Source organism: Bos grunniens, chromosome X, assembly GCF_055505025.1.
Source record: "Bos grunniens cultivar Pamir isolate PY7600 chromosome X, Bosgru_T2T1.0, whole genome shotgun sequence".
Classification (NCBI taxonomy): Eukaryota; Metazoa; Chordata; class Mammalia; order Artiodactyla; family Bovidae; genus Bos; species Bos grunniens.
In genome coordinates, this window is record NC_141194.1 from 22,343,905 (window position 1) to 22,371,007 (window position 27,103).

The window sequence follows — 27,103 nt, forward strand, 5'->3', positions numbered from 1 at the left end:
TCCTATGTAAGTGGGTTTAATGGTGACTTCCTCCAAGAGCACTTACGCCATACCCACACCCAGAGCCTCTGTCCCTGCGGCAGACCACTGCCGACCTCTACCTCCACAGGAGATGCTCGAACACAGTTCTGTCTCTGTCTCTCTGGGGTCCCTGGGTCCTGGTGTGCAAGGTTTGTTTGAACCCTCAGAGCGTCTCTGGAGGGAACAGGGTTTGATTCTAAACGTGAATTCGCCTCTCCTACCATCTTGCTGGGGCTTCTCCTTTGCCCTTGGACATGGGGTAGCTCCTCACAGCCGCTCCAGAAATTGGAAGTGATCAAACAAGAGATGGCAAGAGTGAATGTTGACATTTTAGGAATCAGCGAACTAAAATGGACTGGAATGGCTGAATTTAACTCAGATGACCATTATATCTACTACTGTGGGCAAGACTCCCTTAGAAGAAATGGAGTAGCCATCAGAGTCAACAAAAGAGTCCGAAATGCAGTACTTGGATGCAATCTCAAAAATGACAGAATAATCTCTGTTCATCTCCAAGGCAAACCATTCAGTATCATAGTAATCCAAGTCTATGCCCTGACCAGTGATGCTGAAGAAGCTGAAGTTAAATGGTTCTATGAAGATCTACAAGACCTTTTAGAAATAACACCCCAGAAAGATGTCCTTTTCATTATAGGCGACTGGAATGCAAAAGTAGGAAGTCAAGAAACACCTGGAGTAACAGGCAAATTTGGCCTTGGAGTACAGAATGAAACAGGGCAAAGGCTAATAGAGTTCTGCCAAGAGAATGCACTGGTCATAGCAAACACCCTCTTCCAACAACACAAGAGAAGACTCTACACATGGACATCACCAGATGGTCAACACCAAAATCAGATTGATTATATTCTTTGCAGCCAAAGATGGAGAAGCTCTATACAGTCAGCAAAAATAAGACCAGGAGCTGACTGTGGCTCAGATCATGAACTCCTTATTCCCAAATTCAGACTGAAATTGAAGAAAGTAGGGAAAACCACTAGACCATTCAGGTATGACCTAAATCAAATCCCTTGTGATTATACACTGGAAGTGAGAAATAGATTTAAGGGACTAGATGTGATAGACAGAGTGCCTGATGAACTATGGATGGAGGCTTGTGACATTGTAGAGGAGAGAGGGAGCAAGACCATCCCCAAGAAAAAGAAATACAAAAAGGCAAAATGGCTGTCTAAGGAGGCCTCACAAATAGCTGTGAAAAGAAGAGAAGCAAAAAGCAAAGGAGAAAAGGAAAGATATAAGCATCTGAATGCAGAATTCCAAAGAATAGCAAGGAGAGATAAGAAAGCCTTCCTCAGCAATCAATGCAAAGAAATAGAGGAAAACAACAGAATGGGAAAGACTAGAGATCTCGTCAAAGAAATCAGAGATACCAAGGGAACATTTCATGCAAAGATGGGCTCGAAAAAGGACAGAAATGGTATGGACCTAACAGAAGCAGAAGATATTAAGAAGAGGTGGCAAGAATACACAGAAGAACTGTACAAAAAAAGATCTTCATGACCCATATAATCAGGATGGTATGATCACTCACCTAGAGCCAGACATCCTGGAATGTGAAGTCAAGTTGACCTTAGGAAGCATCACTACAAACAAAGCTAGTGGAGGTGATTGAGTTCAAGTTGAGCTATTTCAAATCCTGAAAGATGATGCTGTGAAAGTGCTGCACTCAATATGCCAGCAAGTTTGGAAAACTCAGCTGTGTCCACAGGACTGGAAAAGGTCAGTTTTCATTCCAGTCCCTAAGAAAGGCAATGCCAAAGAATGCTCAAACTACCGCACAGTTGCACTCATCTCACACACTAGCAAAGTAATGTTCAAAATTCTCAAAGCCAGATTTTAACAATACATGATCCATGAACTTCCAGACGTTCAAGCTGGTTTTAGAAAAGGCAGAGGCACAAGAGATCAAATTGCCAACATCCGCTGGCTCATCGAAAATGGAAGAGAGTTCCAGAAAAACATCTATTTCTGCTTTATTGACTATGCCAAAGTCTTTGACTGTGTGGATCACAAGAAACTGTGGAAAATTCTGAAAGAGATGGTAATACCAGACCACCTGACCTGCCTCTTGAGAAACCTATATGCAGGTCAGGAAGCAACAGTTAGAACTGGACGTGGAACAACAGATTGGTTCCAAATAGGAAAAGGAGTACGTCAAGGCTGTATATTGTCACCCTGCTTATTTAACTTATATGTAGAATACATCATGATAAATGCTGCACTGGAGAGAGCACAAACTGAAATCAATATTGCTGGGAAAAATATCAATAACCTTAGATATGCAGATGAGACCACCCTTATGGCAGAAAGTGAAGAAGAACTAAAGAGCCTCTTGATGAAAGTGAAAGAGGAGAGTATAAAAGTTGGCTTAAAGCTCAACATTCAGAAAACGAAGATCATGGCATCTGGTCCCATCACTTCATGGCAAATAGATGGAGAAACAGTGAAAACAGTGGCAGACTTTATTTTTCTGGGCTCCAAAATCACTGCAGATGGTGATTGCAGCCATGAAATTAAAAGACACTTACTCCTTGGAAGAAAATTTATGACCAACCTAGACAGCATATTAACAAGCAGAGACATTACTTTGCCAACAAAGGTCTGTCTAGTCAAGACTATGGTTTTTCCAGTAGTCATGTGAGAGTTGGACTATAAAGAAAGTTGAGCACTGAAGAATTGATGCTTTTGAACTGTGGTGTTGGAGAAGACTCTTGAGAGTCCCTTGGACTGCAAGGAGATCCATCCAGTTCATCCTAAAGGAAATCAGTCCTGAATGTTCATTGGAAGGGCTGATGTTGAAGCTGAAACTCCAATACTTTGGCCACCTGATGCAAAGAGCTGACTCATTGGAAAAGACCCTGATGCTGGGAAAGATTGAAGGCAGGAGGAGAAGGGGACAACATAGGATGAGATGGTTGGATGGCATCACCAACTCAATGGACATGAATTTGAGTAAACTGGGAGTTGGTGATGGACAGGGAGACCTGGTGTGCTGCAGTCCATGGGGTCTCAAAGAGTCAGACAGAACTGAGCAACTGAATTGGTGTGGGGGAAAGGAGATGTTGGTCAAAGGGGCACCAACTTCCAGTTATCTAACGTACAGCAGTTCAGTCATTCCCCACATCAGGGTCTTTCCAATGAGTTGGCCCTTCCCATCGGGTGGCCAAAGGATGGGAGCTTTAGCAGCAGTCCTTCCAATGAATATTCAGGACTGATTTCCTTTAGGATTGACTGGTTTGATCTCCTTGCTGTTCAATGGACTCTCAAGAGTCTTCTCCAACATTAGAGTTCAAAAGCATCAGTTCTTTGGTGCTCAGCCTTCTTTATGTTCCAACTTTCACATCCATACATGACGACTATTAAAACCATAGCTTTGACTGTACAGACCTTTGTTGGCAAAATAATGTTGCTGCTTTTGAATACATTGTCTAGGTTTGTCATAGCTTTTCTTCCAAGGAGCAAGCATCTTTTAATTTCATGGCTGCAGTCACAATCTTCAGTGACTTTGGAGCCCAAGAAAATAGTCTGTCACTGTTTCCACTTGTTCTTCATCTATTTGCCACGAAGTGATAGGACCAGATGCCATGATCTTAGTTTTTGAACATTGAGTTGTACGCCAGCTTTTGCACTCTCCTTTTTCACCTTCATCAAGAGACTCTTTAGTTCCTCTTTACTTTTGCCATTAGGGTGGTGTCATCTGCATATCTCAGGTTGTTGATTTTGTCCTAGCAATCTTGATTCCAGTTTGAGGTTCATCCAGCCCAGAATTTCGGACGAGGTACTCTGCATATAAGCTAAATATGTAGGGTGACAATGCTAAATATGACAGGTGACATACTCCTGTCCCAATTTTGAACCAGTCCCTTGTTTCATGTCCAGTTCTAACTGTTGCTTCTTGACTTAAAAGTTTCCCAGAAGGCAGGTAAGGTGGTCTGGTATTCCCATCTCTTTCAGATTTTTCCACAGTTGGTTTTGATCCACACAGTCAAAGGCTTTGGTGTAGTCAATGTAGCAGATGTTTTTCTGGAATTCTTTTGCTTTTTCCATGATCCAGTTGATGTTGGTGATTTGATCTCTGGTTCCTCTGCCTTTTCTAAATCCAGCTTGTACATCTGGAAGCTCTTGATTCATGTACTGTTAAAGCTTAGCTTGAAGGATTTGATCATGACCTTACTAGCATGTGAAATGATTTCAATTGTGCAGTAGTTTGAATATTCTTTTGCCTTGCCCTTCTTTGCTATTGTAATGAAAGCTGACTTTTTCCAGTCCTGTGACCACTGCTGTGTTTTACAAATTTTCTGGCATATTGAGTGTAGCACTTTGACAGCATCATCTTTTAGGAATTGAAATACCTCAGCAGGAATTCTATCACCTCCATTAGCTTTATTTGTAGTAATTCTTCCTAAGGCCCACTTGACTTCACACTCCAGGATGTCTGGCTCTAGGTGAGTGACCATACCATTGTGGTTATATCAGTCATTAACACTTTTTTGGTACAGTTCTTCTGTGTATTCTTGCCACCTTTTTTTAATATCTTCTACTTCTATTAGGTCCGTACCATTTCTGTCCTTTATTGTGCCCATCTTTGCATGAAATGTTCCCTTGGTATCTCTAATTTTCTTGAAGAGATCTCTAGTCTTTCTCATTCGTTGTTTTCCTCTATTTCTTTGCATTGTTCACTTAAGAAGGCTTTCTTATCTCTCCTTGCTATTCTTTGGAACTCTGCATTCAGATGGGTATATCTTTCCTTTTCTCCTTTGTCGTACGCTTCTCTTCTTTTCTCAGGTAAGTGTAAGGCCTCCTCAGACAACCATTTTGCCTTTTTGCATTTCATTTTCTTAGGGAGTTATAAGCATTATTAAAATATTTGCCTGAGAATAGCTTTGTAATTAAACAAGTTAGATTTAAATATTTTACTATGGAATTTCTTCCTTAGGTTTAAAATTTTTTCTTGATGTATTAAAATTCAGTGTGAAAATTCAAGGATCATAATTAATAATTATGAAATTAGTGAGAAAATAACTATATGATTGGAGTCTTATTTAATATATCATCATTCAGTGCATTCACATCCTATTTACTTTGACAAAACTCCTTCCCATTGCTTATGAACCAGGACAATTGGAGTGGATTTTATTTGCTCTTATATCATTAAGGAAAATGAACTGGCCTTTGAATTCAGGTTCTAGTTCTTTAAGTGTTAAGGTAAGCATTAAACAGACTATAAAGTATAAAAATCTCAAGTGTAATTTCTCAGGATACAGACATTATGGGTCTTTTATGGGTATTTGAGAGTCAAAACTAACAAGCAGAGGATTGTAACATATGTAATAACAGTATCACGTGCGTATAATACAGAATTCTTTAAAATACGTTAAGTCACTGTTAGATTTTATGAAAACCAGTTTCATATAGATGCTTTAAAAAGTCACAAAAAATTGATGAGGAGATGGATTTCAAATAGGTACTGTTTGCCATTAACCTATTCTGTGGTTTCTGACCCTGTGATTGTTCTCCTTTCTGTACTTTATATTTCCAAGACGAATATCACATTCCCACGACCTGCATTATTCCCCTGCACTCTGGTTTGTTTCCTTGTCTATTCTTGAATTAAAAATGATGCCACTATCATTTAAGAAAGGACACTGTTGACTTGGAAAAGGAGTTTTATGGCTTCTGACGGTGTTGCGCTTGAGCATCTCTATAGCTTGTTTCATAATCTGCCATATAGTTTAGTTCTTCATAATTTCCTCACCCTCATTACTAAATTGTAAATTAATTTAAGGAAGATCCTGTGCTTTAAATCATTTTCTATCACCTGCCAAAAATGGCACTCTGATTTGCCTGTAATAGATGTTTGAATAGGATTTTCTTGACTTGTATGGCTGTAGATGGGGCTTCCGGATGGCTCAGTGGTAAAGAATCCTCCTGCTAATTCAGGAGACATGGGTTTGATTCCTTGGTTGGGAAGATCCCCTGATGAAGGAGATGGCAACCCACTCCAGTATTCTTGCCTGGGAAATCTCATGGACAGAGAAGCCTGGTGGGCTACAGTTCATGAGGCTGCAAAAGAATCCATCATGACTTAGCAAGTAAACAACAGCAATGGCTGTAGATGCATTCAGCTGGCTGATGTTATTGTCGAGTGATTTCCTTTCTGGCCGATCATTTTTGTTAGAATTCTAATCAGCAATACACTTGCCATAGTGTGGGGCCCAAACCTCAGGCAATCATTACTTGTAAAAGAGGCTGTTCGACAATTTCGTGTGTGTGCTTTGTAAACTTCCTCTTTATTCCCTGCCTTATTCTGAGATGTTAAGGAGTGAAATATATAAAAACTGAAAACAATGTGGGTTTTGCGTATATTTGTAATAAGAACAGGTAATGGCATTTTTATATCTACAAATTGGATAATTAATTTCCAAGTTAGGCACAGTCTATTGCTTTCTTCCTTCTGTTCTTTCCCTCTTTCTCTTTTTCCTTCCTCCTTTCTTTCTCCTGCCCTTTTCTTTTTCTTTCCACACCTTAGAATAGAACTTAAAGGGATAGGCAAATAAGCTAATATGAATCATATATTTGAAAATTGAGAAATTTTCTGTGCAAGTCATCAATAGTAACATGTGATGTGTACTGAGTTGGGAGGTAACGGTTTCTGAACGTGATTACAAAAGGCCTGACTTAGATGATGTTCAGCCAATACTGGAAGGATGAAAAGGGCCTGGAGGCCTGTGTAGGCAGGATCATCTAGGTGAAGGGAATAGCATGTGCAAATATATAGTAGGGAAGAATCAGTTTTGAAACTGAAAAGAGACCAAATATTTCTCTTCAGGTTTTATTTACATATATTCAATTGCTTAATGACAGTTACTCTTGTTTCAAAAGGAAAGTGAACCATAATTTCTTGACCATCTACTATGTGCCAGGCTCTTTTCCTGATGCTTTGCATTTCTAAATGAATATCTTATGAAGCCCTCATATTCTGGAGGCTTATCAGCAAACTCATCATCTTCCCATTTCTACATGCTTCTTTTGAAATTCCTTATATTGGTGAGCAACAGCTACCATCCACTCAGTTATGCAAGTTCCAATTGTAAAACTTCTTGTAGATCTTCATCTCCCACACGCAATTTGTCTGCATATTTATTCACTGTGCTCCACAATAAATTCTTGACATATCGATCTCCATCCCTTCTGCTACCATTCTCAGCAGACCCTACCCACAGTATTGAATATCCTATTCACTGTTCTCTCCTCCTTAATTTTACCCTTTTTCAATCCATCCTCCAGCATCTCTCAAGAATGACCTTTTGAGAACAAATATGACATCAGCTCTTTGTTCAAACTATGTCATTGGCTTCTCATCACCTTTAGAGAAAAAAAAATTGCTTGGCATGACATACTGTTCTTTTCATCCTCTGGCCTTCACCTACCTGATCAACCAAATTTTCTGTAACTGCTCTTTCATATCCTCTCACAAACCTCTTACCCAAGAGCATTCTTATACCTTCATGTCATGTACACCATTATTCTTTCCACCTAAGATGTCATCCTTACATTAGTATCTCTAATATAAAGACTTATCTAAGTCCTAAAAGTCTCAGCCCAAGGTTATCTTCCTTATGATGAGTTCCTTGTTTTTTCTCTAGGCATTTCTGAACATCTTCCTCCTCTCTTCCCTCTACATATTATAATTACACTGATTACTATTCTACTGTAATGGTTTACAGGTCTGTGTCCCTACCACCCGACAGACCCCTTGTTTGCAGGGTCTGTCTTTTTATCTTCATCTTCTCAGCCCTTGTGTCATACCTGAAGTACAGTAAATATAAATATTCATGGAATAACAGTCTGACCTTCTGACCCAACAAAATACCTCTCAATCTTCTCAGCAGCTCCTCTCTATTTTGCTAATGATAATCTGCGGCTTAGATGTCTTCAATTATTAGTAACTTGTAGACTTAGCATTTAGTATCAAGATTGTTTGCTGGTGGGGTAATGACATCCTCCTTATCAGGGGCTGTTCCTTTATTGGTTGACTACACTTAACTAACAGATCCATGAAGACATTCTTTAGCTTAGCTTCAGGAGTTCCTGAACTTTGCTTGACCAAATCCGTCAGGCAGATCAGGATGGAAGCATATGGAATCAATAAGCAAATTCCCACTCATGTCTTCAATCCTGTCCACCTAGCCTTAGTTCTGCCAGATTCTCACTCCTCCTGGATCCCAGGAGGCCACTGCAGGGAGGAAAACATCTTTTTAACTACTTGTCCCCCCTGCTCTTGCCCTTATTTATGAACAAGCAAAGCTATGGTGAAGTGCAGGCTGACAATAGAGACTCTAAATAAATAATTGTTAAAATGTTACAGTGATATTTGAACCAAGTTTACAACATAGTGCTTTCCCACCATTATATTTCATGTTTTCTAGGGTTATCACCTCAGTAGAAAGAGAAGAATTTTTCAAGATTTTTTATTTTTGGCTGTGCTGAGTCTTTGCTGCTGCACGCAGGCTTTCTTCAGTTGCTTTAGTGGGGGCTACTCTCTCGTGGTGCACGGGCTTCTCATTGTGGTGGCTTCTCTGGTTGAGCACGGGCTCTAGGGCATGCAGGCTTCAGGAGTTGTGGTTCACGGGCTCCAGAGCACTGACTTAGTAGTTGTGGTGCATGGGCTTAGTTGTCTAGTGGCATGTGGGATCCTTCCAGACCAGGGATCAAACCTGTGTCCCCTGCATTGGCAGGCAGATTCTTTACCACTGAGCTACTAGGGAAGCCCTGAGGAATTTCTTAACACAAGTAATAATACATCTATCTTAACTGAAGGAAATACTGAAGTCTTTAACTGGTCTTCAACCAGTGTCATTAAAGAATGTACAGTCTTGTCAAATGTCCACCAGCTAAGAAAGTCCTCACTTTGCTTATTGAGAGGTGAAAATTAACTGCTAATTAATTCAAAAGTCCTCTAGTCTCAGAGATCTGAGAGCCTATCAATGAAATAGCTATAATATTGGAAGCAGAGGGATCCTTGAAAGAACTTATATGGCTATTGGCTATAAAACAGGACATCTACACGAAATCTGTCTAGTAAAGCTGCTACATGGGTGGTATTAACATTCACTGATTCCCTGTTCTTTTCTAAATGTCCAGAGGGATGTGTGTGTGTGTGTGTGTGTGTTTACAGCTTTCTTGTTGATACATCTGTCCATCCCATTACCATACAGCATCTGTCAGATTAATGTTTTGAAGTTGCTTAAAATATATGAAGTGAATAAAGTTGACTAGTATTAAATAAAAAAGAGGCAAATAGAATTTAAGTAAAACAAAATCTGGTTGTGCCAAAATGTGAGAGATGACAGTAAAACACACATGCACACACACACATTTAAAGGTACATTGTAAGCTGTAGAAGGCTTGAAGGGAAACAGACTTAATTTATTTCATTTTATTAGAACCACGGAAATAACAGGGATTTCTAACAGTTTCAAATTCTTTCTCAAATCCTGACCTGAAACTTATTTTGTGATCCCAGGCAGGAAAATACCTCTTACTTCTGTGTATCATGATAATGACAGATTTAATAGACAGGATCTGTGTTGGAACTGGAACTTTTAGATAACATTTACTTCAAAAATAATATTTTTAAACTTAAAAAACAGTTTCTATACGTGAACAAATTTTAGCCAATGTAGACATTAACAAACCTAACTATTAGGATTCAGGAAGTAACAGAAGGACTAGCTATGGTCTTAGAATCTCTGTAGGAAAAGGACTCCATAAAGACATCTAAACTTTATTCCTAGAAAGTCCATAGCAGTATCAGCTGAGGGGTGCTTCAGTCTCTACTTCAATAGTTTAAATGTAATTCCTACATGAATATTTCACTAGACTTAATGAATTGAAGCATCATGTTACTGGTTTAAATCAACAAATACTCTTGAACAGTCACAGTGTTTGTCTGGAAAGTGTAACCCTTCAGTGTTCTGTAAATCATTTTGTGCGTGTGTACTCAGTCGCTTAGTCATATCCAACTCTTGGCAACCCCATGGACTGTAACCCACAAGGCTCCTCTGTCCATGGGGTTTTCCAGGCCAGGAATACTGGAGTGGGTTGCAATTCCCTTCTCCAGGGGATCTTCCCAACCGAGGGATTGAACCCGTGCATTGGCAGGTGGCAATTGGCAATTGGCAGCCCGTGCAGTGGCTTTTTACCACTGAGCCACCATTACTATTGGATAAAATAGTGGTTCTCAACCAGAATCTCTTAGATAACTTTTAAAAACTTTCAATGCCCAGACCATATGTAATGTAATACAAATTCCTGGAGCTGAAACCCAGGCATCAGTGGTTCCTTGAGGTCCTTGGGTGATTTCTATGTGCATCCAAGTGTTGACAACCCCTTCTCTTTCCTTTATAATTTCTGCATATACTAATCTGACACCTCACTTTGGAATTTAACATTTACTGGGCATTGATGACTTGGTTTACACTTTAATTTTAACACGTTGTTATATAAGGGATCTAAATTGGGTTTTATTTTTCTTCTCTAATCTTGCCTCTGAAATAAGGAGAATAAAACATAGGAGGAAAAAAACCTTATTCTGAAAGTTTACAGGCTGAATCTAAAATATGTACTAGATTGAGTTTAACTGTTATTCATTTGAAGTCTAAATTTCCTGCCCTGAAAATTCTGAAAAAAAAAAGAAGAATGAAAATAGTGTTAGAGGCAAAGTTGGAATGAGAACCCATAGTTTATACAGTTTGACATTATACTGCAGAAAAATAAACTAATGCATTTATTTATCTCATCCATTTGTCAGTATGTGATAGGGGGATGAATCAGAAAAAACTATGAAAAAAGGAAGTGGAAATATAGCTAGACTTAGTGGAATTGAAACAGGAGGCTTAAAAACCTCAGAAAGAAATGTTTACACTCAAAGTGCAGTGCTTTCCTCATCAATTTATGATCGCATGTTCCTAGCTTGCACTTAATGTAAAGAATGGGTGCAAATTCATGTCATAACCATTAAGTTTTCAGAACTTAGAAAATAGAATGATCTAGGGGTTACCTACTACTCTGATGGAGCATTGGTTTCTTTCAGTCTTCATCAATGAATCTAGCTTTGCTAGTGTCCTTTTTAAAAGTTTAAACCTTGGAATATCTAAGTCAATTTTAGGGTGAATCCTACTAATTGTTTACAGAAAGGGTATATATCTTCATGGTAAAATGACTAAGGAGCATAATTTTTTCCCTTATGTCTATGAATAATTTATTATTGTTCAAGATGACTCATATAAAATAAGATTGAATTCATTATTGTGTTCAGTTGGCCTGATTAAGCCTCTGCATGAGGAAAAATGAAATATGTGAGTCAGAATCTGGGTTAGTAACTTTAGTTTTCTTTCTTTGACATTTAGCATGTGAACTAAGTATATGTGATGTTTAGCACTGCCCTAGAACATGGAAGTCATGTTTTTACAATTCATATCATCTCCCCATCAGGATCATAACTATCCTAATATTAAAAAAGAATGTCTTTCCCACAAAATAGCATTTTATTTTGAATAGTTATAGGAGAAGTCTGTGTGTTTGGAGAAAGGGCTTATATAATTCTGAGATTATCAGCAATAGAATCCACACACACACACATACTTGAAATGATACTGTGTAAACAATTTAGGTCAAGTTGACATCAATATTTCAGTCATTTTGATCATTCTTCTTCACATGTGAGATACAAGAGATACATGTGAAATTATTTTAACTCAATACTTTCAATAAGTTGATTTCTCGTTAAAATGTATTTGTTACTATAAAGTCAAAAAACTATGAAAATTGACCACCTGGCCCTTGCCGACCTGGTCTCTGCCCTTGTCCCTGGGAGACTGACTGACATGCCTGCCATGCTAGCTCTCATTTACTCTTCGCCAATCTTAGTTTGATTTGCAAAGCTCCACAAACCATTCTGCCTCAGGCTTTGGCAAATGTTCCCCATGGGAAACATTCTTCTCCACCTCTAGTTTCTTTTCTCACTTTTAAGAAACAAATTTGATCATAGGAGGAAGTCACTTTGGAAAAGCATCCTTTGATCCCCAGAGTGGGTTTCTTTCCATTGTGTATGCTCTCCCTGCTGCCAATACTTCTTCATAGCACTTGTCCAAGTGAAATATTCATGTGCTTACTTAACATCTTCTCCCACCTGGACTGAAGGTTCCATGAGGGAAGGGCTGTGCTACACAGGACATTTGTAAATAACGATATTATTGTTCTCTAGTTGGTTTCAACTCCTCCCGCCCTAAATGCGGGATCTATGGAGATAAGACCCTGATCTTTGTTATTCACTCCTCTATTCTTAGCCCCTTGATATAGCATCTGGCTTATGGTATTTGTTCAATAAATGATGGTTGAATGAATGAGTGAATTTATGACTGAAACTCATCAACTTTTAATACGCAGAATTGTCTATCTGTTTTGTCAAGGTTTAAAACTTTCATATAGCAGGTTTTTAAAAAAATTTCTAGTTGTTTGGATATTTGCATATTAGGTACATTAAAGAGTTAAATCCCTTATGACTATACAGTGGACGTGAGAAATAGATTTAAGGGCCTAGATCTGATAGACAGAGTACCTGATGAACTAAGGACGGAGGTTCGTGACGTTGTACAGGAGACAGGGATCAAGACTATCCCCATGGAAAAGAAATGCAAAAAAGCAAAATGGCTGTCTGAGGAGGCCTTACAAATAGCGGTGAAAAGAAGGGAAGCAAAAAGCAAAGGAGAAAAGGAAAGATATACCCATTTGAATGCAGAGTTCCAAAGAATAGCAAGGAGAGATAAGAAAGCCTTCCTCAGTGATCAGTGCAAAGAAATAGAGGAAAACAATAGAATGGGAAAGACTAGAGATCTCTTCAAGAAAATTAGAGATACCAAGGAACATTTCATGCAAAGATGGGCTCGAAAAAGGACAGAAATGGTATGGACCTAACAGAAGCAGAAGATATTAAGAAGAGGTGGCAAGAATACACAGAAGAACTGTATAAAAAAAATCCTCATAACCCAGATAATCAGGATGGTGTGATCACTCACCTAGAGCCAGACATCCTAGAATGTGAAGTCAAGTGGGCCTTAGAAAGCATCACTACAAACAAAGCTAGTGGAGGTGATGGAATTCCAGTTGAGCTATTTCAAATCCTGGAAGATGATGCTGTGAAAGTGCTGCACTCAATATGCCAGCAAATCTGGAAAACTCAGCAGTGGCCACCAGACTGGAAAAGGTCATTTTCATTATAATCCCAAAGAAAGGCAATGCCAAAGAATGTTCAAACTACCACACAATTGCACTCATCTCACATGCTAGTAAAGTAATGCTTAAAATTCTCCAAGCCAGGCTTCAGCAATACGTGAATCATGAACTTCCAGATGTTCAAGCTGGTTTTAGAAAAGGCAGAGGAGCCAGAGATCAAATTGCCAACATCTGCTGGATCATGGAAAAAGGAAGAGAGTTCCAGAAAAACATCTATTTCTGCTTTATTGACTATGCCAAAGACTTTGACTGTGTGGATCACAATAAACTGTGGAAAAGTCTGAAAGACATGGGAATACCAGACCGCCTGACCTGCCTCTTGAGAAACCTGTATGCAGGTCAGGAAGCAACAGTTAGAACTGGACATGGAACAACAGACTGGTTCCAAATAGGAAAAGGAGTTCATCAAGGCTGTATATTGTCACCCTGCTTATTTGACTTCTATGCAGAGTCCATCATGAGAAACGCTGGGCTGGAAGAAGCACAAGCTGGAATCAAGATTGCCAGGAGAAATATCAATAACCTCAGATATGCAGATGATACCACTCTATGGTAGAAAGTGAAGAGGAACTAAAGAGGCTCCTGATGAAAGTGAAAGAGGAGAGTGAAAAAATTGGCTTAAAGCTCAACATTCAGAAAACTAAGATCATGGCATTTGGTCCCATCGCTTCATGGAAAATAGATGGGAAACAGTGGAAACAGTGGCTGACTTTATTTTTGGGGGCTCCAAAATCACTGCAGATGGTGATTACAGCCATAAAATTAAAAGACACTTACTCCTTGGAAGCAAAGTTATAACCAACCTAGACAGCATATTGAAAAGCAGAGACATTACTTTGCCGGCAAAGGTCCATCTAGTCAAGGCTATGGTTTTTCCAATGGTCATGTATGAATGTGAGAGTTGGACTATAAAGAAAGCTGAGCCCCGAAGGACTGATGCTTTTGAACTATGGTATTGAAGAAGACTCTTGAGAGTCCCATGGACTGCCAGGAGATCCAACCAGTCCATCCTAAATGAGATCAGTCCTGGGTAGGACTGATGTTGCAGCTGAAACTCCAATACTTTGGCCACCTGATGTGAAGAGCTGACTCATTTGAAAAGACCCTGATGCTGGGAAAGATTGGGGGCAGGAGAAGGGGATGACAGAGGATGAGTTGGTTGGGTGGCATCACCAACTCAATGGACATGGTTTTGGGTGGACTCCAGGAGTGGTGATGGACAGGGAGGCCTGGTGTGCTGCGGTTCATGGGGTCTCAAAGAGCCAGACACCACTAGCAACTGAACTGAACTGATATTGAAGAGATGCTTGCAATTCATGTCAACTTTCAATCTATGAATATCTTTTGTAAAACTGAGACTGCATAACATAATTTATAAGCATGAATGCCTCATTAATTATGAATTGTGATTGTAACAGCAGCTCAGTAGAAAGATATGGTTGTAAATTTGTTCAATAATTAGTAGAACTAAAAAGTGAGGATTTCAGAGCTGGAACATCCATCAGTTGAATTTAGCACAACCAAGAGACGTTAAAATAAATACTTGCAAATGATAAGTGATTTACCCAAAGTCATAAAGGTAAGTTAATAGTAGAAGAAAATTTTAAGTCCAATTCTTCACTTCTTTTTATATTGGACAATACTACATTGTCATGCCCTTCTCCAGGGGATCTTCCCAACCCAGGGATTGAACCCGAGTCTCCTGTGTCTCCTGCATTGGCAGGCGGATTCTTTACCACTGAGTACCCAGGAAGCAATAACCATGCTCAGTAGGGGCCAAAATCATAATATTTGAGGGGGTTTGAGGAAATACTAAGATAATTGAAAAATTAGTACAAGTGGTTTGGAATAAAATACCTCAAAATCTCTTGGACATGGATTGTAACATAATACATTCTAACACATTTGCCTCTGATGTTCTTCCTACTGAGAAAAAGGAACTTATGCAGACAGCACATAAACTGTAGTGTTGAGGGGGACAAATAAAATCTCTAACAAGGTTTGGTTGGGCACTGGGTCAGACAATCTGAAGATGCCCAAGATCACTAACCTTAAAGGAAATCTAAGTTATTGGGAGAATGCCATAATCTGAAACACTGAGACACAGTTCCGAGAGAACTATTGATTCTTGGCTTTCAGGCAATGCATTTGTTTAAGACTAAATGTGCAGGCTATACCACAGAACACCAAATCACCTTGGAGTTGCTGCCTCGGCACTGGCCCGACAGCTAATAGAGACAAGCTTGCATTTTCTCCTGAAGTCTTCTATCTTCCTTTAGTGTCGTTGAATGAGGGCCGCTGGAGTGTCAGAGAAAATATTTATTGCTCTTCCATATGTCACCGCTCTCCTGCCAGTGACATGTGTACTCATCAGTCAAACGGAAACTACCCACCATATTTGATTTACTGCAGTTGAAGGAGATCTGTTTTTGGGTTCCTATAACATAAACCATTTTGCTAGAGATTAATGCTCTGATTTGCATGCAGCTCATGGGCGTTACATCATTAGTTTTCATGATATATCAGGACTAAATGTAAGAAATGCAACTCTTTTTCCTCTGTGGGGTCCTGCTCTTTTCCTTTCCCCACCCTCACCTTTTCATTAACTTTCCTCTTGTTGTTCAGTAAAGCATTATTTACTTTGTGTTTTCTCGGGACCTGGTAGAAGATTAAATGATTAAGTTTTAGTGATATGGAAACCATGAATAAAGTCCCTCTTGAGAAGATAGAAAATGAATAGCAACAAACTTCTAATCTTGCCAATGGACTTTAAGCAAACATATGCTGATGAATCTGCAGAAAAAGAAAATTGACTTTTCTTACTGACATCTCTGTTCCATTTATATTCTGTGAGACATGTGGAGTAGGAAGGTTTTCACAGCTTTCAGAGTTGCTCAGTTTGAAGAAAGTTTTCTAATATACTATAATTCTACTGCATAGATTTTAAAATCTGTACTAAGTGACGTTTCTGTGCTCTGAGTCAAGAAAGTTCTATAGGTGCATAATTGAATCTACTTTGATGGCCACACCTGATGGCCACATTGCTCTCTGGGATGATGGTAAGATAAATGACTACAGCTCCTTGCATTTAGGTGCAGCTTTAGAAGTGGGAAAAAAGCCATTGAGCTATTTCTTCCATATCCCCACATCTTCAAGAAAGCCCCTGAAGCATATAAAAATCTGTTAGTGCTCCTCCAAAGAGAATATTTTTCTAAGTAAAATAAGAAAGAATTTTGTTGTAATATACAAAAGGGGACTCTTGCATTTTTCAAAATATAGCTAATATAAAGATGTCACAGAGTTTAAAGTTAGGCGAGGGAATGATGCGGATCTTGAACTTGTATCTATAGGAAACACTCTAAGTACTTAGACATGAGAGCAGATATCCATGATCAGAATGTCTCCAGTGGTCTAACAATATTTCACTGCCTGACTTCACACAGATATATATTGAACTTATGACTGACACCGGACTAAGGGCCACCATCATATGTCCAATGAACCATGTACTGAACAAGCTGTCTGTTAGGGCTCCACAAATGTTATTCTTGTTGACATAGGTCTTTACCTGAATTTTTTACCCCTTGCATGTGCCACCTATGGAAGCTTAAGTAACCTTGCTTGAAATCTCTGGTAATGAATTAGGTCCTAGGGTGTTGTGTGTGATTCTAGAAGTCTTCTGAGTCATCTTCAGTATATTCTGTTTTGCCTTAGGCCATCAGGAATTGGCTTACATCCACTATATTGTTTGGACAATAGGCAGTGAAGGAGTATTTAAGTGCTTGTTATCTTGAGTAGGACATACACAGAGTTCAAATTCCAGCTTCATGGTTATTATCGCAGTGATTTTGAATAAAGTATTCAATCTTTCTAATCCTCTGTTTCTTCTAAGATTTGGTTGATAAAATATGTGAAACGGCAAAGTCTCTGGCAGCTAGAAATTGCTAATAAACAGTAGCTATTGTTATTAATAATATTTAGCTCTCTAGAAATTTCCCAGTGGCAGACCGTAACTGCTGTTTGAGCCCCCTCTGAACTATTTAAATGCAAATGGGAAGTGAGAGACTTGAGGGCAAGATGGAGAGACTATTTACTTGGTGAATCAGAGTGTAGATACTTCTTCAAATTTGTTGGGAGCAATCCACATAGGCCAGAAAGGAAGCTTAGGGAACATCTACTAGGAAGCCTGAGGTACAGACTAGAATACTGGGCGTGTAAAATTTCACTACTGTGTGTTGGAAATGGAGATACGTTAATCAAAATGACCTGAGCGAGGCACCGTCCTGCTGGGAGACCTACCACTACTATTGCAAGGAGTTTGGGCTAGACTGTATGTAGCTGGGTGTGTCTTGAGGGTGGGCACTGTATCATTCTGCTTTTTGGCCTTCTGTGATATTGATTCTACCAAGAGTTCATTAAGAATAAAGTAGCTAATCCCACTTGAACAGTGCTCTAAGTGGGAAATTCACTCCCTCTCAAATTTTTCCATTTATGACAATGTATAAAACAAAGAAGAAAGATGATATTGATAAAAAATGATATTGATAAAAATTTGATATTGATAAAAAAATTTCCCCACAATTTTCTACTGGAAAAGTGAATAATTTTGTATTAGCTCAGTTATTTATTCTGGAGAATGTGCAATAGCTTCTTCTTTTAAAGCTTTCTATGTATATTACCTTTTCAATCATGATAATTATGGAATCATTGAATACATATTTCATTTATAGTGGTGACACATTTCAGAGTTTCATGTGTGATCCTATTTATTCTGTTTGTTTTATACTTTCTTTCACAGCTGTGAAACAAATATGTGTACAATGATAATAGTTTGTCACCCTCTTATAGATATTTTACCAAGAAACAAACAAAAAATGCCACTGGAAATATCATAGAGAATCATAGCAAGCATTTTAATATAAGCAGCAGGAATTCCTTTGGACCACACAATCCTTTTCATAAGAATGTCCACTGAATAATTTAAATATATATGGAAACTAACCTTCAGCCTACAACTTAGGTGATCAAGATTGCAATCTTAGAGTAAGTTTTATATCTCATGTCCACTTTCTAAGGTACACATACACAAGGTCACACAGTCATACACACAGCTGGGGCTTATATTCTAATTTCCCCCTCTTTTCTCTGCTGTTTTTGAGAGATTATCCTCTTCTATTTTGGAGAGATTAAACTATTAGGGTTAAATAGGCATCTTAGAAATAGACTATCTCACTAATCATGATAAAAATCTTTAACCATTCCAACTCTGAAGGCTTTATTTAGTTTGATCTCTTTTTCTGTTTCACTAGCTTTTATGTTAAGAGTTTCTCATGATTCCAGGGGTATGCTTAATGCTCTTGTGAACCAATGAATTAAATTCTCCTGTAGCTTCTGACTACATTTAGGTATTTCCTTCAGAACAGCATGCTGTGGTCACTAGGGGGACTGTGTACCAGAGAGATGGACTGGGTTTCATTACCTGTATAAATGTTCCTCACCATTTGAATAACTCAGAGGGAAATGTAGCACCGCAATTGCTAGGGGTTTTGGTGGGATGTACAGTGGTACATGGGTGTGTATGTCTTGAGATTGGTTTGATGTGTGTCCTAGCAGTGGTGACAGTGCCATTTTTCATTTTACATGGTTTAAACCTAAACCCATATGAAATACAGCTATTTATCCAGTGCTGCCTTGATGAAGGAAAGGAAGTTCCTTACTTCATGAGCCACCTCTCTTTTGTATTGTATTCTGAACAAATTGGCTCTCTTAAACCATTAAGAAGTTCTTGTTGAAAAAAATAAAAATGAAGTAAAATGAATTTTCCACCTATGACTTATGACTTAGGCTTATAAGATTTAAAATATTTTAACAAACTTCCAGTTATAAAATAAATAGAGATGTATTGTATACCATGATGATTATAGTTAATAATGTTGTATTGTATATTTGAAAATAGATGAGAGAAGTAGACCTTAAATTTTCTCATAATGTAACTGTATGGTGACAGATGTTAATTAGACTTAGTGTAGTGATCATTTTGCAATATATAGATAAATCGAATCATTATATTGTGTACCTGAAACTAATATAATATTATATTAGTCAATTATACCTCAATAAAAAAGGCAAGATAAGCATATAAAATATTGTAAGTATTTTCCAGTTAGTCTTTCTTGATTCTTGGCAGAACTGCTTTCAGATCAGTTCAAGTAAATGGATATCCCTGATTTCAATACTATCTTCATGAAAGGGTTTGTTTTTCCAAGGGTCTCACCATGATTCTCTGGGGAATTGAATTTTACACATTTCCCTCAAGTGTCCTTCTCATTATTCCCTGTCTATTAATACTATAGGATTCCAACATGTAATTTTAGGCTCTTTTTGATTTCTTATTCCCCTAATTTCAAACTTGTTTTGACACCCAGCCAGGTCTTAATTCTTTCTTTGTTTCCAGAATCCAGATCATGTTAATAGATTCAGTGTTTGTCAGGCCTGTTCCTTGGCCACTTACCTCCCTTATTCTAGCCTCCCAAAGGTGAGAATTTACCGTTTCAATCAATAGTAAGTGAAGTGAAAGTCGCTCAGTCATGTTCGACTCTTTGTGACCCTATGGACTACACAGTCCATGGAATTCTTCAGGCCAGAATACTGGAGTGGGTAGCCTTTCTCTTCTCCAGGAGATCCTTCCAACCCAGGGATTGAACCCAGGTCTCCCACACTGCATGTGGATTCTTTACCAACTGAGCTATCAGAGAAGCCCCCAGTAGTAAAGACTGTGGTAAAAACAGGATTTGCTGTGAATCTGGCTTGCTGTAAATCTATACAAAGTTTTCTGTGTAGTGCCTTTTGTAATAGAGAAAGTTACGGCCTTTTTGAGTGCCATCCATTCATTGATCCATCTACCCATCAAAAAGAAAAGATCTTCTTATAATGATTTTATTTACTCTGTAAATAATAGCCAAGACGCACATACATATATACACATGCAAGCATATCATCTAAAAGCTTATATAGTATGAACCTGGGATGAATAACTCTTCCTGATTGTTCTGTACACTCTGACATTAAGTGTGCTTTAAGTTGATGTTTATTGATAATACTCTTAAAAACTGAAAAGTGAAAAAGATTTTTGTCATGAAAGATGGTGCATTATCTTCCTAAATTGAAAGCATTGACTTCTCAGTTGGAAGTCAGTGACGCTTGGACCAGTTTTTTTTTTAACAGATTGTAGGATTAAATCTTACAAGTAGATTTATTTCTCTGTGGATAAAACAAATAAGAATGTGCTATTCAGTCTCTCACTTTTCAATTTTATGGGCCTGCTAGGCAATTATTAATGGATTAGGGAAAAGGCAAGCTAAATAAAATAAATTCTTCAATTGTTACCAGTACTTTACTTGATACCAAGTATATTCAAAGGTAACCAGTGATGGGAAAATAAGTTTGAAGTGCTAAAGGAGACAGGGATGATACAAGTAAAGTAAATCTTTTTTCAAATGCAAAGGAAAGTTAAAGGGCTAAAAGATAAACAGGAATCAAAACCGAGAAGAACAGGACCCACAACAGGACCAGATCAAATTTCTAAATTATATTACTACAGGTGAATTGATCTATTTCACATGGGAGGTGGAAGTGCTCAATATGCACACAGGGCTGGGAAATGTGGCTGTCTGCACCAAAGAGGCTGGGAAACCTTGTGACTCACGGGGAATTAGGTAGAAAACAGAGAAGTCTTATCTTAATAAAGAGGAATAAGAAAACCTAGCTGGAGCTCTGCTCTGGTCCTGCCAAACAAGTCTTAAAAAGAAAATCTGAAAAAAATCAAACTATTCCAAGAACTTAATGGCATCCTATAGCACAGATGAAAAATATTATAGGTATAGAAGAATATCCAGCACCCAAAAAGGTAAAACTCGAAATATCTATAATACAATCAAAATTTACCAAGCATGCAAAGTGGTAGGAAAATAAGACCCATGATGAGGAGATAAATCAAAACTGACCCCAAATTGACACAGATATCTGCCATATTAGTATGCACATATATGTGATTGGTAGATGTCCTTTTAGATGACATTCTGTGCCTTTCAGTGAGTCAGTTCAGTCACTCAGTTATGTTCAACTCTTTGCGACCCCATGGACTGCAGCACACCAGGCTTCTCTGTCCATCACCAATTCCCGGAGCTTACTCAAATTCATGTTCATTGAATCAGTGATGCCATCCAACCATCTCATTCTCTGTCATCCCCTTCTCCTCCTGCCTTCAATCTTTCCCAGCATCAGGGTCTTTTCCAAATAGTCCATTCTTCGCATCAGGTGGCCAAAGTATTTGAGTTTCAGTTTCAGCACCAGTCCTTCCAATGAATATTCAGGACTGGTTTCCTTTAGGATGGACTGGTTTTGATTTCCTTGCAGTCCAAGAGACTCTCAAGAGTCTTCTCCAACACCACAGTTCAAAAGCATCAATTCTTTGGTGCTCAGGTTTCTTTATATTCCAACTCTCACAACCATACATGACTACTGGAAAAACCATAGCTTTGACTAGACAGACCTTTGTCAGCAAAGTAATGTCTCTGCTTTTTAATATGCTATCTAGGTTTGTCATAGCCTTTTCTTCCAAGGAGCAAGTGTTTTTTAATTTCATGGCTGCAATCACCATCTGCAGTGATTTTGGAGCCCAGAAAAATAAAGTCAGCCACTATTTCCACTGTTTCCCCCTCTATTTGCCGTGAAGTGATGGAACCAGATGCCATGATCTTAGTTTTTGGAATGTTGAGTTTCAAGCGAACTTTTTCATTCTCCTCTTTCACTTTCATCAAGAGGCTCTTTAATTCTTCACTTTCTGCCATAAGGGTGGTATCATCTGCATATCTGAGGTTACTGATATTTCTTCTGGCAGTCTTGATTCCAGCTTTTGATTCCAATCTTGATTCTATGCCTTTCAGTTCAGTTCAGTCGCTCAGTTGTGTCTGACTCTTTGCGACCCCATGAATTGCGGCATACCAGGCCTCCCTGTCCATCACCAACTCCTGGAATTCACTCAAACTCATGTCCATCGAGTCGGTGATGCCATCCAGCCATCTCATCCTCTGTCGTCCCCTTTTCCTCCTGCCCTCAATCCTTCCCAGCATCAGAGTCTTTTCCAATGAGTCAACTGTTTGCACGAGGTGGCCAAAACAGTGGAGTTTCAGTTTTAGCATCAGTACTTCCAATGAACACCTAGGACTGATCTCCTTTAGGATGGACTGGTTGGACCTCCTTGCAGTCCAAGGGACTCTCAAGAGTCTTCTTCAACACCACAGTTCAAAATCATCAATTCTCGGTGCTCAGCTTTCTTCACAGTCCAACTCTCTCATCCATACATGACCACTGGAAAAACCATAGCCTTGACTAGACGGAACTTTGTTGGCAAAGTAATGACTCTGCTTTTGAATATGCTATCTAGGTTGGTCATAACTTTCCTTCCAAGGAGTAAGTGTCTTTTAATTTCATGGCTGCAATCACCATCTGCAGTGATTTTGGAGCCCCCCAAAATAAAGTCTGACACTGTTTCCACTGTTTCCCCATCTATTTGCCATGAAGTGATGGGACCAGATGCCATGATCTTAGTTTTCTGAATGTTGAACGTTACGCCAACTTTTTCACTCTCCTTTTTCACTTTCATCAAGAGGCTTTTTAGTTCCTCTTCACTTTCTGCCATAAGGGTGGTCTCATCTGCATATCTGAGGTTATTGATATTTCTCCCGGCAATCTTAATTCCAGCTTGTGCTTCTTCCAACCCAGCATTTCTCATGATGTACTCTGCATAAAAGTAAATAAGCAGGGTGACAATATATAGCCTTGATGTACTCCTTTTCTTTTGGAACCAGTCTGTTTTTCCATGTCCAGTTCTAACTGTTGCTTCCTGACCTACATACAGGTTTCTCAAGAGGCAGGTCAGGTGGTCTGGTATTCCCATCTCTTTCAGAATTTTCCACAGTTTATTGTGATCCACACAGTCAAAGGCTTTGGCATAGTCAGTAAAGCACAAGCATATACATGTGCCAACAGTAACTGAATATACTGAGTCTTAGTTATCTGAGGGCTGATCATCAAAGGCTCCTCTTTAGGTATTCTATAGAAAAACAAAAGTCATTGCAATATTAAAGTATCTGCGAATGGATAAAGAATTACACATATATGGCCTTCATTATGTTGAAGTATATTCTTTCTATATCAATTGTTGAGAGATTTTATCACAAGTAGCTGTTGAGTTTTGTCAAATGCCTTTTCTGCATTAGATGATCATATGATTTTTATCTCATTCTATTAATGTGTTAGAGCACATATACTTATGTGCATATATTACACCATCCTTGCATCCCAGGATGACTCCTACTTGATCATAATATACAATCTTTTAAATATATTTTTAAATTAGATATGCTAGTAGTTTGTTGACAGTCTTTGCATCTGTATGCACCAGGGATATTGGCTTGTCAGGTTTTTCTTGTTGTTGCTTGTGATGTTTTCCTGTAGTGTTCTTATGTGGCTTTGGTATCAGGGTATGATACATTGGGGAGTATTCCCTCCTCTTCAGTTATTTTTTTTTTGAAGAGTTTGAGAAGGATAGACAGTTCTAATAATTTAGAAATGTATACATCTATTAAATTGTTATGTTTTATATCTTCAACTTGCATAGTGCAATATGCCAATTATATCTCAAAACTGGTGAAAAGAGAGTTATGCCATTGTCTCTTACCCCACAAATCCTTCTCTGCTTAACACTAGTGTCTCTTAGGTTAGTCTTCCCCTCACTGTCATAAACTTCAAAAATATACTGAAATCACAATTCAAAACAACTGTAAAAAATCTTTAGAAATGAATGACTTGAATAATTAAGGATTAATAAAGTATACTGAAAATAAGGATAAAGCTCTCAAATATTTCTATATATTATGAGGAGTCAAGGGGCAGTTTTGAACCTTCCACATATTCTATGATTTTAATTGAATTTTGACAACTTCTGTTATTTTTGTGTGTATCATGGTATATTTTCTATATTTTCTCCTTTATCTCTTTTTGGATTTTTGTTGGATTTACTGAATTTGTTTCTTTCCTTCTTCTGGGTTTTCAAATTTTAATTTTTTATTCTATCCCAATTTTCTAATATTCTAATTTTTATATTTCTGTGATTTGCTCTTAAGTTTTCAAATATTTAACTTATGATTTTCCAATAAATCTGTACTTAAAACTTTACAGCAAACAAGACAAAAAGAACATGGTTAAATTATTGTCTACTTTTCCCCCTTACCATTTAAAATTCTAATGCAGTCATTATTTAGAATTTAAGTTCTGGATTTTTATAAGCATGATATTTTGCAATAAATTCTTAAATTTAACAGTTCCTGATTTTTTTTTTTTACTTTGTTTACCATTACTTCTTGTCCTCATCCCTTATTTCTAATTTTCTTTTCTTTTTTGTTGGAATACATCTTTTATTTGCTCTTTCAGAATGTGTTCTTTAATGGTAATAATTTTGAGTTCTTTATTTTTTTGTAACTTAAAACTTTTTGTGTTGGGGTGTAGCTGATTAACAATGTTGTGGTAGTTTCAGGTTGACAGTGAAGGGACGCAGCCATACATATATGTGTATCCATTCTCCCCCCAATCCCCCAAACCCTGTCCTATCCAGGCTGGGACATAACACTGAGCAGAGTTTGATGTGCTATACAATAGGTCTTTGTTGGTTATCCATTATAAATATAGCAGTGTGTATATGACCTTCCCCAAATCCCTAACTATCCCTTCTCCCCAGCAACCATAAGTTCATTTTCTAAGTTTGTGAGTTCTTTCTGTTTTGTAAGTAAGGTGATTTGTATAATTTCTTTTTAGATTCCACATATAAGGGATGTTATATGATATTTCTCCTTATCTGACTCTTACTTCACTCAGTATCACATTCTCTAGGTCCGTCCATGTTGCTGCAAATGGCATTATTTCATTCTTTTTAATGTCTGAGTTAATATTCCATTGTATATATGTACCACATCCTCATCCATTCCTCGATGGACATTTAAGTTGCTTTCATATCTTGGCTATTGTAAACAGTGCTGCAATGAACATTGGGATGCATGTATCATTTTGGATCATGTTTTTCTCTGGGTATATGCCCAGGAATGGGATTGTAGGATCATATGATAGGTCTCTTTTTAGTTTTTTAAGGCACCTCCAGACTGTTCAATTTTGACTTCTTGCATGTATTAAAATGTTTTTCTTTCTCTCACTCTTTAATGGCCATGTTCAAAGTTTTTCTCTTTTTATCTCTTAAAATTTTAAGCTTTCTTCACAGACTTTTTGTTTCAAATACTTCTGATTAGAAGCTTGATGTCCATTTTTTAAACATTTTATAAGTAATCTGGCTTTTCCTTGTAACTTGTGTCTGAAGTTACACTCTAATGTGCCTAAGAATGGGTTTTAAAATCCTGCTTTACAGTGCAAGTTTTGGTTGTTTCAATGCCAAGTATAGTAAATATTTTCAGCTCAGAGAAATTCCTAAGCATTGTATTTTCTCTCACAATTCTTTCTTGTCTTTTTGGAAGTCCCACTAGATGGACATTGAAGGCTCTGAATTCATTCTGTGTTCTACTTAGCATTTTTTCCCCCATACTTGTTAGTACATTATCACTTGCTGTATATTTTTGGATGACTCTGAGTGTTGTTTTCTAGAGTTTAAATTCAATATTTAACCATGTAAAATCCTTAATTCTGTATATATAATCATTGCATATTAGTGAATATTCTTATTTCAACGTAATTGAATATGGGTGAAGATATTTGATTAACTCTGGACATTTCTAGGCCTGTGCTCTTAAGTTTCCTTACCATTTTGCATGTTCTTTCTCTTTGTTTATCAGCCAGCCAGATGAACAGCCATTAGATGGTTGGAGACTGGATCCATGAGTCACCACCTGTAGGAGAACCTCCTGACCAGGACTTTGCATGAGAGAAATAAACATTGATTGGGTGAGCTACTGAGATTTGGGGGTTACTTCCTAAAGCAATTGGTGTTCATTAACTAATGCAGATATTATACCAAAATATCTACTATAATGCTGACATTTAATAGTACTAGATAAAAAATCTCGTAAAAATCTAACATAGTCTTACTTGCATCTCATTTCTTCTCATCTCATGGTTTCAAACTTCACTGTTATCAAGAACGATGCAAAGTTTGTCTACTTATCTATGCCTTTACTATAATTATCATTGTTATCATTCAGCACCCAAAACAATTCATTACTCATTATAAGTTTTCAGTAGCTACTTTAAAAATTAAGTAAGTTTATTCTGTATCTTAGGAATAGATTCCTAGACATATATCTATCTATCTATCTATCTATCTATATATATAATCAGTATTTCAAAAGATTTCCTTCATTTGGAATTTGAGCTTTTGTCATATTGTACATGTCACATACTTTTTAAAGGTACTCAAATTTTTAAAAAAAATTAACTCTCACCTCTTGAATTGTCCATAGTATGAAATTTCAATGTCCCGTAAGTTAGGTCAAGGTGACAAAACATTTAAACATACTTATTGTTGATCAAAATCATACTTTTTATAGTTCACATTTAATATGCTGCAAAATATAGAGCAAAATTCATAACATAAAATATACTAAGTACAGTGATAGATATCATGAAAATGCTAATGAACAGTACAATGATATTGGGTGATTATAATAATACCTGTATTGGACAGGATAGACTGCCACAGCAGAGGGAG

General features: G+C 37.8%; 2 long non-coding RNA genes across 7 annotated transcripts in view; one reads left to right on the top strand and one right to left on the bottom strand.

Annotated features, from left to right (window-relative positions):
- The window catches only part of LOC147339927 (uncharacterized), a 550,381-nt gene that overhangs the window by 435,343 nt on the left and 87,935 nt on the right, over window positions 1–27,103 (top strand). For 5 of the 6 annotated variants that reach the window (XR_015158508.1, XR_015158507.1, XR_015158509.1 and 2 more), the window contains one exon: window positions 26,232–26,340. This is a non-coding gene — a long non-coding RNA (uncharacterized LOC147339927). The remainder of the gene's footprint in view (window positions 1–26,231; window positions 26,341–27,103) is intronic. The other variant, XR_015158506.1, reaches the window with a different exon arrangement.
- Window positions 20,256–27,100, bottom strand: LOC147339932 (uncharacterized). The gene is made up of 3 exons (XR_015158511.1): window positions 26,838–27,100; window positions 26,200–26,310; window positions 20,256–23,449 (listed from the first exon to the last, which is right to left on the bottom strand). It is a non-coding gene; the product is annotated as an uncharacterized LOC147339932 (long non-coding RNA).